This window comes from Lotus japonicus, chromosome 2, assembly GCF_012489685.1.
Source record: "Lotus japonicus ecotype B-129 chromosome 2, LjGifu_v1.2".
NCBI lineage: Eukaryota > Viridiplantae > Streptophyta > Magnoliopsida > Fabales > Fabaceae > Lotus > Lotus japonicus.
Genome location: NC_080042.1, coordinates 88768567 through 88784023, shown reverse-complemented (window position 1 = coordinate 88784023; position 15457 = coordinate 88768567). Strand labels below are relative to the sequence as shown.

At 35.9% G+C, this 15457-nt stretch overlaps 1 long non-coding RNA gene and 1 pseudogene across 1 annotated transcript; one reads left to right on the top strand and one right to left on the bottom strand.

The window, feature by feature from the left end:
* The window catches only part of LOC130737223 (DNA-directed RNA polymerase III subunit 2-like), a 34946-nt pseudogene extending 31185 nt beyond the window's left edge, over positions 1–3761 (bottom strand).
* A 7942-nt stretch (positions 3762–11703) lies between these two features.
* On the top strand, positions 11704–13677 carry LOC130740740 (uncharacterized). The gene is made up of 2 exons (XR_009020256.1): positions 11704–12277; positions 12369–13677. It is a non-coding gene; the product is annotated as an uncharacterized LOC130740740 (long non-coding RNA).
* Positions 13678–15457: the final 1780 nt, after the last annotated feature.

The following is a 15457-nucleotide window of genomic DNA, read 5'->3' as shown; positions in this document are numbered from 1 at the left end:
AAATCACAAATTGTTAGAAATCTAACTATCTAGGGAGAATTTGAATGAACATTGTATACATCTTCTTAGAAATGATACACGCTGGTGCTCTATACTTATAGATAGCAAAAGCTTGAAGTTAATAGGTAGTTATAACAGAATGTTGAGTCGGCATAACAGATTGCTGACGTGGCTTAACACAAAACTAACTAACCTATTCAAAACAGACTTAATTGCTGACACAACAGCTTATACAAAGCAACCGTATCAAATATAACATATACAAAATAAACATAACTCTAACACAAATCAAACATGTACACATGCATTTATGTATATGCAACAATAAGGCATGACAATACCAGGATGAATAACTTACTTTCCTTCCTTGTCGGTATCAACAACTATTCGGTTCTCCGAATCATGCTCTTGTATCCAAATCACCTGAAATAGATTGGTGAAATAATAATTTGTAAATAAAAAAATGAAAAACTATCAACCAAAGAGGCAACGAAATGAAATGATTAGATGAGATTAGAAAAAAGAATATGTGAAAGTTACTGTCCATGAGCATCTATTAAATAAACGGACCTCCAATAAGTTTGACAAGTCAACTAAAAATGCTTATCCATTATCCTTGTATTGATATTCATCAATCTTTATTTTGCCTATTATTACACTATTTATTCAACATTCAGCGTCGAACAGCTAACACTCTTAAATTAGACGTATTGCCTCTGACCCTATGTCAATTGGTCTTGCACAGATTAAATGATAGGCAGCACCTCCAACATGGTTAAGGATTTATTAAAAGAGATAGAAGACCACCTTCTCACGCCCTTTGATTACAAAATAACCTCCAGGATCAAGAGGGCACTCGCCTAATCAAAGGAAAACTGAAGCAAGTAAGATTCAATAAAAAACTAGAAAAACAAAGGATTAATAAAAGATTAAAACCAATATATATATATATATAAATAAATAAAACTATATGTGCTTCCAATAATCCAATCCATTCGAACCAAGATCTTTAAGCTCATCTTCATTTTGTCCATACAAAACACAGCGACAACTCCTCAACATAACAGGCATTCTTCCAATAACAACATTGTTCTGCAAAAAAGAAAATATCGATGTAATGAAATAAAACAGATATCTGTCAAATTCAGATAAATTAGTGTTGAAATACCTGCATTATTTTGTCTGGTTCCTCTTCCTCAGGTGCTTGTTTTCTTTTTTCTTTTTTTGGGCCAACTGGTTCCTTATTGTACTCAACACGAGCTATTATTGGAGCAGCATACCTTTTCATTAGACAGCATCAAATGAATCATCACTAAGCACGGCAAAAAACTGTGTCTACAACTTCTAATCATTATAAGTACACTAAAAAGAAACTTAAATGTCGAAGAACTTAATAAGCAAATTAAGAGAATACATTTGAATACTAATAGTTCAGGAATATGTAATTGAAAACATTAGATCATGTTTCTAACAGAAATGAATCTTACGTTTGGTTTGATAAGCGGCATGCCATCGGGGTAGTGTCTTCTGTCCCAGAATAATCCTCTGAAATCTTTACTGATGGTTTGCCAATTCTGACATTCGAAAATCTACAGCAAAACTCGTTGCACATTAACTCATCAGTAGAACAATTTAAGGTGTCCCGAGCTTGTGAGGACAAAAGAAAAACAGAAAATGAGCCTCAGTCCTCAGATTAACTAAAACTAATAATCAGAATTGTGTCATCCACAAGCTAAAAACTAGACACCAATTTTCAAACCCCATGTAGAATGTTTTATTTCATAACAAGAAAAACGGTACGATACACAATTGAACAACTACAAGTCCAAAAGTAAACCATCCTTTTACCTTACAGAAATACGAGGGCGCGTAGTCGAAACAACTAGGTCATTAGCACGAACAATTTTCTGGATACCTTTATTCACGAAATAGTTAAAGGAATCCAAATGTTCCCTCACCAATCCTCTAGTCTACAAAATACAAATTCAGCGGCAATTAGTTAGGAAATCCAAACATCGACATTAATTACTGTCTCAGAATCACCGTGAAATCCATCATGCAGAACGAGTTACCCTCAGAAGTTCACGAACAAGCACCAGATTGTCATCACCAGGTTGTTTCGAATGATCCCCCATGATAGAGTGAAGATCAAGACAACAACGGAAAATCCCTAAGCTACTCAACTTCTTCAAGCACAGCAACGCCTCATTTTCTCTCCTATGCCTTTTCAACTTCTCTTCACTTTGTGTGAATCAGGGGCGGATCCAGACCTTAAATATCAGTGAGGCTAAACATAAAAGCAATTATAGACTAAAATAAATTGAAAATATTTATTTTTTTGAAAAAGAGAAATACTATAGATAAAACCATGAGAGAAAGTTTCTCATGGAAATAGAAGAGTTTACATTATAGTCCAAGAAGGACTAGGCTTACAACGATATATAACAAAAGAAACAAAACAGTGAAAACAGCAAGCCAGTAAAGACAGCAACAGCAGCAAGACAGTAAAGACAGCTATATTATGTTACATTCCATCTCATCTTATTTTATGTTACAATTTGCATTAGATGTAATCAATAATGGAATGATAGCTATATTATGCTACATTTCATCTCATCTTATTTTATTTCATTACAGCTAACATTAGAAAGAAAATTCAGGGAAGTTTTTTTTTTTGAAAGGCCAAATAATATTAATAGGGTGCACAAGGGTGTCCCAACCCAACATACATAAATAGAATTTACTATCAACCAAGTCTCCAACTACAGCTATCTAAGAGAAAACCAAAACAGAGAACAGAATGCTAACAAGGAAAATTTCAGCTAGCCGATAGCAGCAAACAACCAGAGCAAGCAAAGAAATTTTCACAAGCCAGTACCCCCTTAGTATACTACTTGGATACCCCATGGTCATGCTAACAGCTCCGTGCCAATAAGTATAGCCTAGACAATTGCTAATCAACTTCTAATTGCCACCCATATGAATGCAAGCATCCCAACATCAATTTGTGTATATCAGATCTCTTGTACCTTGCTAACTATGACAACCCTTCTAAACAGATAACTGGGTTTGTATGCCACTCATAATAAGAGTAAGAAAACCCATTTACTTTGCATCTAAGACATTTCCGAGATCTGAAAATTCAGGGAAGTGAGAAAGAAAATTCAGGAAAGAAAATTCAGCTATCATTACATCTCATCTTTTTTGCTGAACAGAAGTGAAATACAATTGTATGGAGGACACTGTTAGTTGCTTGTTTAGTTCATGAAAAATAGAAGACATCAATTGATCAATAATCAATTCAATTCCAATTTTGCCAACATAGATACTTACTGAGAAATCAATTTCAATTTCCACCACAGAGATATCAAACCCTAGAACAAGAACCCAAAGTCCCAAACCCTTTTCCAGAATCAGAATTCAGAAAACCCAATACAAAGAAAATTCAGGGAAGTGAGAAAGGCAGAAAGCATTACCTTTTGACTTTGAGTGACTGAGAAATCAGAAAACCGTCCCAAACCCTCGTCGGTCGTCGCGTGCGTGCAGTTGAGAGACACTGAGGCAGAGAGCTTCGATCAGTTCGATGGAGAGGAGAGGCCTTGACACAACCGACTGAAGGAGAGGCTGGAGAGAGAGGCACGAACAGAGAGAGAGCTTCGAATGAAGGAGAGGCTGGAGAGCAGAGAGAGGCCGAGAGCGATAGAGCGTGCGTGAGTCGTGAGAGAAAACAGAGAGGCAGAGAGCGTACGACTATTGAGGGTTTTTCTTTTTTTTTTCAAGCATATAAATTTTTTTAAAAAAATAAAAATAAAAACCGGTGTGGCTAAAGCCACACCTAGCCTGTGAGTGGGTCCGCCCCTGGTGTGAATGTCTGTGGGTTTCGAAGTGCAATGAGGTTTACGTTCTAGGCGGTTCCGGACTTGAAAGATTATTTGGTGAATATAAATTTGAATTAAGTTCGGACTTGAGAGACTATTTAGTGAAATTAAATTTGAGTTCAGTTCCATCCACACATCCCATAAGGTGGTGAAAGAAGATGTACATAGAAAAGGAATAAATAGATAAATCTATGGCCCAGTTTGGAAGAGCTTATTTGAGCTTATCTGACAGCATAAGCTCTTATGCCAGTGTTTGGAAGGGCTTATACAAACAGCTTATGACAGGGTCATAAGCTATTTTCAGCTTATTTTCATAAGATACTCAGGATAGCTTATGAAAAACAGTTTATGCTTATATACAGCTTATTTTTAATTTATTTCAATAAATTTTCAAAAATAACTTATGAATAAGCGCTTATGTCATAAGCGCTTATGACCATAAGGGCTTAATTAAGCTGTTTTTCCAAACGGGGCCTATCTATCTATATATAGAAGGTTAAGAGTTTATAACAATCTTATAATATTCTGTAAAAAAAAAAAAAAAATCTTATAATATCAGCATAAAAGATTTTATTTTAAAACCGGTAACTTCATCTATTTTTTTACGGAAAAGCATAACTTTCATTGAAATATATAAGTAAATACATCATAACGATTAACGAATACAAGCATTAAAGCAAACAGGTAAATTACCAACCCAAACAGCATTGTGATTGCTTTTTGTTACACTTAGAAGTAAATTCTTTTATAATAACTATCAAAGTAACCCTAAAATGTAAACAAACAAACAAAAAGTAACCTTAAAAAAAAACTATCAAAGTAAGGATATTAATTCAAAATCATATTATTTTTAACTCCACCAAATTTTTGAAAAAATGATAAAATACATTAACTCAATATAAAAGTAAACTAATAATCAAATAAAAATCGTTAACAAATATTTATCATGTAAGGATAAATTCAATTTTATACTAACTAATTATCATCCACTCAAATTAACCGATGAATATGAATTATTGAATGAAATTTAGGAGAAGTAATTCAATTCGTACTATTTAAATTTCAAATATTATACTGCAATTAATTATTTAAAATCCAATTTCAAATTAAATTATTTTTGTTTTGAATATGTTCAAATTAAATCATTAATATCACTTAAACTCAGTGTCATTAAACTCGGACCGGATCGGCCGGTCCAACCGATTCAGTCGGGAACCGAATACTTGACCGGTTCGAGTCACACATCGGATCGGCTATGCAATTGGCTCGGTGCGAACCAGAACGACTCGGCCGGTTCAGACAAAAATCGGTGACTCGGCGGTTTGATTGGAAAACCGGTTCAATAGATATTTAGAAGAAAGAAAAAGACTAAATGGAAAAAAATATTGAACAAAAATTGGGATGATCGGGTTCTTTTCCACCATCAAAAGCCAGCTTTCTCGTTGTTCATGCCGAGATCCAATACTTGGTCATCCAAAATTCTCATCTCCATCTCTGTAAGATGGTTTTGTAGCAGCTTGTATTTTAAAATCTCAATATCACACAGTTGTGCAAGGATAATGGGAGAGAGCATGCATTAGGGTTTTTACTTTTTTTTTTTTGGTCAACAGGGTTTTTACTTTTAAGTGGAGTAAGTACCACAAGTGGGCCTTGTCTTTTTGGGCTATAACTTAATACATGTGGGCTAGATATTATAATATGTTATCAATTTAAAAATAAAAGAACCTATTTATAACAACAAAAAGACAAAAGTAACATGTGTAATATACATAGGAAACGGATGGCGGCGATGAGAACCTATTCGCATAATGATAAAACACAGTATGCCAATATAATGCTAGATTATTGTTTTAAATAAATTTGTATGTAGTATTAATTTTTTTTTTGAAACTGTGTAGTGTTAATAAGTGTATATATATATATATATATATATATATATATATATATATATATATATATATATTACCGAGTCAAACGGTTCAACCAGTGACCCTGTGACTCATTGACCTAGTGCATTGATCGAGCCAATGACTGGTTCGAGTTTAATAACACTGCTTAAACTGTGATTCTTAATGGTATAAAAGTTAAGTAGAAATTGATATTAGTGTAAATTAAAAAATATTAAATGATAGTTGTTACTAATAGAGTTTAAATTGGAGACAATCACTGCCTAATTAATTTCTAATAATTACTACTGAATGGATAAGACACATTTAAAATGCTTTTGGTGGTTTAATGTTGGATGGGTTGTGTTATCTGTTTTAGAAAATCACAAGTCTAGAGCTCATTTGGGAGAGTTTTTCCCAAGTATGCTCTTTAATAAATAATCTCTTTTGGTATAAAACAAAATCACAATAACCCTAAACTAAAAAACCAGAATAATAAAAATTAGCAATATATTTTCGATCATATTAACTATTTAATTGAATTAAGAGAATAATTTCTTCTTTGTAAACAAAAAAAAAGAATTAAGAGAATAATAAATAAAAATATGTTATATTTTATTTTATTTTTTTGAAATTAATTCACTTCACTGTCTACTTTGAATGATTATTCCATTCGTTAATTATAGATTGTTTTTTCATATGTTAGATACAAATAAACTCAAATCCAAATGTGGTAATTAAAAAATGTTTTGAAATAAAAAATAAAATGTAAAATAAAATTTGAAATAAAATATAACTACGAAATTCAGAATTTTGTATTTTTTTTTTTACAAAAAGGAAAAGAAATTTCAGAATTTTGTATGCCTTCTTATCGGATGTTTGAAAATCATTTTCCTGATTTTTTTATATATTTTGAATACATGGTCAAATACAAAAATAAATGGATAAAATTATTATTCCATTAATTATTTACCAAATATACCTATATAAAATCAATCTTCCAAATCATGATGCCCTATTAAATGTTCAAAATACAAATGTTAAACCATTTCAAAATTAAAAATTTGAAAGTCAAATACTCCAGCAAATCAAATTAAAGATATAAAATATATGTCACGCTTTATTATATACGTAAGAACTACTCTTTAGTTATATCTCACTAGAAAAAACTATCCTCTGATTTTGAATGTTACAATCTCCAAAATTAAGATTACAAAACATAGGAAGCTTTTGAAAATTGAAGTTAGAATCATACACTATAAAGAGTCTTGAACACGACCAATTAGATTTCATCAACATACTTTTGGCCTGGACGTGCCCCCAAGTTAGAATCATACACTATAAAGAGTCTTGAACACGACCAATTAGATTTCATCAACATATTTTTTGGACTGAGCTCCCCCCAGAAGGACTCACTCAGGGACAGATCAGCCTCAAGAGTAGGTAACTCGCCAGAGGGAAAGGACTTAGGAAATTAGGAACCCCTCCTATATTAGGGCTTCATGTAACCTCTATAAAAGAGGACTTGATGATCATTGTACGAGACTTTTTGCTCATTTATCTAAAGGATTAGGCTATTACTATACCTGAGCTCTGCTAAGGTTTAGGTTTAAACTCTTCTTCAGTTTTCATTACCGGAACATTTTTGGCACCGTCTATGGGGATCGGTAAATTCTCGATTCCCAGTTCACATGTATCGGCTTAGTGCTTTTCATAGCTTGGTATCATCTTTGTTGACATGGAGACTCGGTGACGAAGGATTTCAACGGAGTGGCAAAGTGTTTCGCCTCCTCGATGATTCGTGCCACCAGAAATGGCAGGCGGAGTTCTACACTGCTAGGAGAGGCAAGATTCGGGTCCTATGGACTAGATCTGGCCAATCGCGCTCCAAATATGGGGTTACGCGGTTCAGATATGAGGATTCCTCAGCCAGCAGAACCACCACCTCATCCTTCGCCACCACGGTCACCATCGCAACCACCCCCGCCTCCTCTGCCACCTCTTTCTCCACTGCCTCCACCTCTACCACCGCTTGTGGTCACTCAGGAGGACTGGGAGCAAATGATGCACAACATTGGAAACATCTTACAAACTCAACTTGATTAACTCCGTTACGAGTGTGAGTACCAAGAGGATGGAGTTCGCGAGGCGGAGAACATGGTGGAGTTTCGTTCGTTCTCAGCTAAGGTTGAGAATGTGGTGATTCCTAAGAACATGAAATCTTTGGTGTTGGACTCCTACAATGATAATACCATCCAAAGGATCACCTTTTGTACCTCAACACAAAAATGGTTATCAGTGCTGCTTCAGATGGTGTGAAATGCAGAATGTTCTCATCGACTTTCAAGTTGATAACGATGGCTTGGTTCCCCAATCTCCCGCTAGGATCCATCTCTTATGTGAAGATTGAGGATTCGATGCCTGATGCATGTATAGGGGCGTTCAAAAATGGTGTACGCCCCGGATCACTGAACAACAAGTTGGGTAGAAAATCAGCGAGCTCGATGACAGAGATTCGGGCTCGAGTACACATGTACATATTAGAAGAGGAGGATGATGCTTTGAAGCGCTAGAGAGATGAGATTGGGGAGACAGAGGTCGTGCCGCCCCAGCCCCCGCTGAAGGAGCGAGGTGGGGACGATCGCATTGAGAAAGCTAAGCATCAGGAAGGGAAAGCCCCTGCATGCGGCGAAGAAGTCAAGGAGGACGCCATATCAACCTCGTGGATCCTATGAGTACCGTTGCCCATGGCAGCAACAACATCAAGTCATGCAGTGAGAGGAAGCTAGTCTTGTGCTCAACACAAACTTAGCAGACATTTATCGTGAGATCAAGGACACAAACATGGTGGGCGACCCAGAGATGCAAAAGCGTTCGCCGAGGAATGTGGACATGTACAGGTGGTGCGAAGACCATCGCACGGTGGGCCACAATACAAATGAATGATATACTTTGAAGCGAGAGATCAAGAAACTAATAAAGGTCAGGCACTTGGGTAGGTTTGTGCAGCGCAATGACCACCAACAGCCATCGGCGAGACAAGAGAATCAAGAAACTTTAGCAACAACGACAATTGAGGCAACATCAACGTTCACCCAAGGCTTAGGACCATCATTTGGCATGATTAATATGATTGCTGGTTCAGTGAGGGCGGTGAGACAAACGCTGCAAGAAAGAAGTACATTCGAGCCGTGAATTCAGTTCAAGAGTTACCTTGGGGGTTCGATCATCCGGATGCTGCAACAGTAAGGCGGATTTTGCCAGAATCAAGCCACAAAAAGATGATCGCAGAGTGGTCCAATTACGAGTGAACAATTTCGATATCATTGCTTTTGGAATCAGGGAAACTTGGCGGACCTAATATGTGGAGACATTTTTGATAAGCTTGGGCTGTCAGACAATGATCTTCTCCCTTACACAGGAACTCTGGTTGGTTTTGCGGGCGAGCAAGTTTAGGTGCGCAGTTATTTGGACCTAAACACAATTTTTGGCGAGGGGGGGAATGTAAAGACTCTGAGAGTGAGGTACTTGGTGTTGTAGGTTGTGGCTTCCTACAATGTAATCATCGACAAGAACACTCTAAACCGCCTGTGTGTAGTGATCTCTACAACTCATTTGGCGGTCAAGTATCCACTTGATAACAACAAGATATGACGAATTAAAGTTGAACAATATTAACTTTATGTTTAGCTTACACATGTAAAAGTTGGTTTTAAAGCAGGGCCTCGAAAAATTTACATGCGTCATTAGCTAATTCAAGCAAATGAATCAAATTAAATGTAAATTCCAGGAAGTGATGGAACCGTTGGTAATTCAAGTTCCAAACAAGGACAAAAACCATAGAATTGAAAAAGATAATAGCATAAAGTGACATTTTAGATCCACTACTAAGTACTAACTTGTTGGCCAAGTTAGCTAACAAAAATATATAGAACTTTTTACTGCAAGCAAAGAAATATATAAAACAAAATGGAACTTAAGCCTTGGAGAAAAACTTATTGCTAACACGGTACACATCTCTGTGACTCTATAGTGTCTAAATTGGCCACGTTTGTTTATGTCTCTGGAAGTGTATGGCATTGGCTAATGAAAGTTGAAGCTAGTTCTCTTTTTTCCCCTATCAGAGGACACAAACACAACATATGAACCTGATGTAGAAGCAACAAATGGAATTAGAGCTACTCTTAATAAAGAAATGCAACAACTTTTGAAGTTACAAGTGCAACTGTGACATTAATATAATTCTTGCAGTTTTAGTATGAGTCATCAGTCAGATCTACCTATCTAAGTTTTCTTATGACATATAGTGTACTTATTGAAAGAGAAGATTGTGCAGACAAATGAAAAAATGCTTCAAACAGAGCACAAAGACATCAAAGATTTGAGGGTCATAGGGAAAAAAGAAATTATTGGAGCCAAGAAAGTGAGCTTTAGTTACTACATAGTGAAATTACTTACATTAGTGACAGGATCCAAAATGGAATTCCTACGCTTGGATTAATTATAAACCGTTATAGCTGAAGTTATCAAAAAAATAAAAACTTCTGCAAGGACAAGTTGATTGAATATATACATTAGTGAACAATATTTTGTATATTTTCTCACTTAGATGAATATGATAGTTTTCTAAGTCTCAATATTATGTAAGAAAGCATCCCTCTGTCCTATCAAACTATGAATCTTAATTGCTTTGAGATTTATCAAGACATATAACATGTTGAATTTCTACTGGTTTGTCCACTCTCTAAATAATAACTTGATAAATGTATGATTAGTGAAAATAATTTCAATGTGTTGTTTTCACTAGACTGAAGTTTTAATGTAAAATTTGACTATTTGACTATGCATTAGTTTAGCGCTTCTGTGTATTTTAGAGTCCCAAGTGTATTTGCTTACATCCTTTTTTATTTCAAAGCCTCTTGGATTGTGCTAGTGCCTAGTGATGAAAGCTTTGAATGACTTGCAAAAGGTCTATGATAAATAGTGTTTTTGGAAGCTACAAAAGCAATTTCTAGCGGTCTATAACCGATACAATATGTTTGTAAAGGGTGATTGGAAAATATGTAAATATGTTTTGGTCGCAAGAAATTGCCGTTACAACGTAATTATTTTCCCCGCCATTCAAGAAGCCTTTACTGGTGGCCGGAATAAGCGCCACCAAAACTTTTACCGACCCTCGATACGCCAGCCGAAACTCGTGTGCTGGTAAAATTCATAGCGGACATTTTTATTGCTGCTAAAAGCGATATATATTGTCCTACTAAAAACGCATTTTGTTGTAGTGACACATCAAACTTTTTTTCTTTAAAATTGCAGTAAAAATGCTTAAATACCTATAACAATTATTAGATGTATATTAAACCGTAGTTCTCTAAAAAATGGAGTTCTTGCTCCTTTGCATTAGGAAAAAAAAACTTTTATTTTGATTTAATTAGTAAAAAGTTATTAACGTTATAAAGCTTTTGGTACATATTTTAATACTATCATTGAAAAATATTTAAAGGACAATTTAGGAATTTCATTATTTATTTGTATACCTATAACAATTATTAGATGTATATTAAACCGTAGTTCTCTAAAAAATGGAGTTCTTGCTCCTTTGCATTAGGAAAAAAAAACTTTTATTTTGATTTAATTAGTAAAAAGTTATTAACGTTATAAAGCTTTTGGTACATATTTTAATACTATCATTGAAAAATATTTAAAGGACAATTTAGGAATTTCATTATTTATTTGTATTCCTAACCAAATGTATGTTTTAATTATTTCTTGAAATATAAATAAAGATTCCCAGGAAATTGAATTTGTTACCAAACACATTTTTTAAAAATTCCGAGCAATAATAATTCCATCTCAATATTCCCGGGAATAAAGATTCCCGGTATTATTTTCCATTCCATCTAACTTTTTTGGACCCAGGATAAGGGGATAAAAATACTCAGTCCATTGCCAAAAACTCGCAAGAACCCCAGGTGATGCCAATAGAAATTCATCACAAAAGCCAATAAAAATATGATGCCAAACCAGATTTTTACCAAAATATTCCTCACCAAACCAGAAAACTCAACCGAATAATACAATTCATCCTCTCTCATTTTTGCCCAGATCCATTTTTTTCTGGCCCAACAAGCCCAAAGAATTTTTTCCCAGATTCCATGCCCCTTGGCTCCACCCATGGCCTTAGGTCAGCATCATCATGAATGTGGTGACCCGTGACCCCATACAGCTCTGAGAGAGGCATGGAGCAATCACAATCTTGAATCCCTGGAATTTTCTTCTTTTGTGTTCATCTTCTACTTCAACGGTTGGATTTTGTGATGCTCCAATTTGTTCAGAGGCCTAACAGAGGAAACTGATGTGGAAACCAAGTAATGTCACAGGAGGAAAACTGATGTTATACATGTGGAAACCAAATAATGTCACGGTTCTAGCTGCTAGTTTGAAGAGAAAGAGAACACCAAGGCAAATAGGAGGAAGAAGATGATCCCTGTTCGCTGTTTCACCTGTGGGAAGGTATGCACTCATCTATTTCTTCTTTTTACTGCATCTCCTTTAAATGTGTTGCCTTTTGAGGGTTTTGCTTAATTCATATCCTCCTGTTTAGGTGGTTGGAAACAAGTGGGAGCCCTATCAGCAGAGTCTGAAGAATGGTTGCTCTGTAAAGTCAGTATTTTCCAATTTATAAGATTTTCCAACCGTTCTATTGGCAAATACCTCCTTTGATTCAAGTCTATCTCCAATTGTGCCATCGGTGTTCCTATTTATGGCAAAGAGCAAATTGATATTGTTCTGGATGGTTTACCTAGTGAAAATGAGGCTTAGTTAATCTTGTTCACATGAACAATAAATTTTCTCCTCTCTTTAATGAGGAGATTGAGTCACTATTACTTGCTCAAGAACTGCGAATTGAGAGAACAAGAAACATGCATCGGAGTTCTCTGTTAATCTAACTCAGGCTTTTCCTCCGGCATCACAAGCAAGAACCTGTTACTTCGATACTTTTACTGATTAGCACGGAGGCCGAGGTCGTGGTGGACATAGCACGGTTGAGTGTCAAGTGTGCTTAAAAATTGGACGTTCTGCTTTAGTTTGTGCTACCATTGGTTCAATCAATTTTACACTCCTCCACAGTCTCATTCCCCTCAGCCATGGAATGGAATCAGACGCCGTATTCTTGGCAATAGAATCAACCAATGTTCTCTGCTTCTTCCAGGCCACCTCCTCAAGCACAAGCTATGGTTGCTGGCTCTACTCCAGTCTGGTCCTTTAGAATCTGCGGCATCCTTCACTATGGTCTTCTTCTTCCGCCTGTGGCTTCCTTCCCTCTAAATATTCGTGGCTTTTGTGATGCTGACTGGGCCACAGATCCTAATGATCGCAGCTCTACTAGCGGTGCTTGAATTTTTCTTAGCCTAAACTTGATCTCATGATGGTCTAGAAAGCAAGCTGCTGTTACCCATAGTAATACAGAGGCCGAATATAGAAGCGTAGCACAGATAATTGATGATGTCTTGTGGATCCAGTCTCTCCTGCAAGAACTCCATGTTAAATATGCCCAGCCTTCTCTGTTTTGTGACAACCTAAGCCCAGCCTCTCCTCACAATCTAGAGCTTTATTCCAAAACTAAACACATGGAGATGGATCTCTTTTTTGTACGGGAAAAGGCGCTTCAACATCAGCTTACTGTTCATCATATCCCTGCTGACCTTTAACTTGTGGATGCTTTGATAAAGCCCTTATCTTCATCCATATTTCAAGAGTTACGCAGCAAGCTCACCGTCACACCTGGATGAGTTTGAGGGGGGACTGTTGGAGTATGTACAAGTGTAGGCTCACTTACACTGTATCATTGTTTCTACGGTTACTAACTAATTTTTTCACTTTTTCTTTATAAAATTGGAGTGTTAGGATGGCATGACAGTGGTACGATAACATAAAAATTAAAACAATGCAAAGTGGCAAAGTGTGATAGTTTGATAGTAGCAAATAGTTGCAAATGAAACAGTATGACAGCCAACGTAACTACAGCAGCAACACAGTGCAATGCTAACAACAAAGGGCTTCAGAGGGAGAATGTCACAATTTGATATTGATAATGGTGCACTCAACTCTGTGGCATGGTTCTTTAATTGTCCAGGTTTAGTAGAACAAGGACTTGAGGCTCAAACAGAAATGGTAGAAGTAGGGTTGTTAATAGCGCGCTATAACGGCGCAATAGCCCTACAGCGTAGCGCCCTAGGGTTCACCGCTACTCCACTATTCACCGCTATTGTTCGCTATTTGTCGCTATAGCACACGAAATAGCGTTTTTTGGGCTTGCTGCTACACTATGCTATCCACCCTTAACAACCCTGAGTAGAACAAATATGGGCCTGTGGTTGCAGGGTGGAACACTTCTGCAGCCAACCACTATCTTCTATCATTTTGATTTATGTATTAGTTTATGCAATGAGTTGTTCCTTTTTTTGACTTAAACATGCTAATATTTTTATGTTTTAAATGTTTCTTTCTATTAGATTATATTTTACGTAGTTCTTAATTATTGATCAGGTATCTCATTATTCATAATAAGATTCGATTAACGAATCTGGAAATAAGTTCTCAGATTAACAATCTGAATCTATATCCGAAAACCTTTCACAACCATGAACTCCTACACAGTGCTGCATCTCCAGACAAAACGCAAGAGCAGCACAAAACTTCATTCTATTCTTGCCCTCAGAATACTCTAGTTCCTGAATAGATTTTTACCCACTGCTGCCCAAGCCTGGACTTAGGATGCTGAACTTTGCTCGGCATTCCATCTAAAGTGTAAACACCTATGGATGTGACTCTTGCTCCTTATTTATTCAAAAGTTCATTATAAATGTTAATTCAAATAAATTTCCATGTGTAAGTATAAGTTGTCTGATATGGTGCAAGTATGCAAGTATGAGTGATAAGATGAATTATCGATAAAACTATATACATTAATAAGTTCGCCTTAATTGGATCAGATATGTTTTAAAAATCACATTTGAATCTAATCCAATCCAATCGGATTATAAAATTCAGTTTTTTTGGTTTACTCAGTTTTTGGATAGGTTTTATTTTAGTCAAATCAGTTTAGGAACACACTTAGGTAAAATAATCTTCTCAATCACCAGGATAAAAATTAATTCATCCACGACCTGAAAGAATAGCTCTAAGAGAAATGAAAACCTGAATAAAGGAAATCTTTTCCACCGTAGTTGAAGCCATGGTTCACAAGAGTTTCACTGCCAGAGCACGAAAACCATGAGAAGAAAAAATGGCTAAACCATCAAAAGAAGGTCAAACCAGAGACCAAGAAGATACCTTATAGTTTCAACCTTGTCAGCATGACCACTTGTTTCGCCAAAAGCACTGCCATAGTGAAACCTACCACATGAAACCCCTGCTTTCCCTCCAAGAAGCTCCATCATATTTCCCACTGTCATTCGACTGATATCATAATAAAGTTAGTTCACATCCTGAAACAAGCAGCGGTACTATATTTATTTATTTAAAATATTTTTTAAGGCCTAAACTATAATCAAGAAATTACGTGCATTGTACAAAGTGACAGCTCAAGCATTGATGCTCTACCAGGCTGTATTTATATACATCAAAAGAAAATAGGAAAGAAACTATTTCTAACTGTTGATAAGTCCCACATTGCCAAGAAATATGGCA